Source organism: Eimeria mitis, genomic scaffold (genome assembly GCF_000499745.2).
Source record: "Eimeria mitis Houghton genomic scaffold, Emh_scaff5617, whole genome shotgun sequence".
Taxonomy (NCBI): domain Eukaryota; phylum Apicomplexa; class Conoidasida; order Eucoccidiorida; family Eimeriidae; genus Eimeria; species Eimeria mitis.
In genome coordinates, this window is record NW_013573882.1 from 908 (window position 1) to 1398 (window position 491).

The following is a 491-nucleotide window of genomic DNA, read 5'->3' on the forward strand; positions in this document are numbered from 1 at the left end:
ACATGCAGGGCCTCTACAAGCAGCTGCATTGGAGTAGTAGCAGCAGCAGCAGCTGCTGCTGCTGCTGCAGCTCTGCTGCTGTTGCTACTGCAACTGCTGCTACTGCTGCTACCGCTGTTGTTGCTGCAGCAGCAGCAGCTGGTGCTGCTGCTCTAGCAGAAGCAGCAGCAGCAGCTCAAGCTGCTGCCTGCTGCCTTCAGCAGTTTTGCTTCTTCCTCATCGACCCAGCAGCAGCTGCAGCAGCAACTGCAGCAGCAACTGCAGCAGCAGCAGCAACAAAAACACAACCAGCGAGGAAGTATAAGGGTGTAAGAGTTATTATAATAAATTTATTGCTTGTCTGCAGCTAATCATCTATTTGCTGCTGTTATTTCAAGCAGCAAAGGGCCCCGGGGCCCCGGGGCCCCCTCAACTCCAGCAGCAGCAGCAGCAGCAGCAGCAGCAGCAGCAACAGCAGCTGCTTGTGGCTGGTACCGGTCTAGTTGATGCGA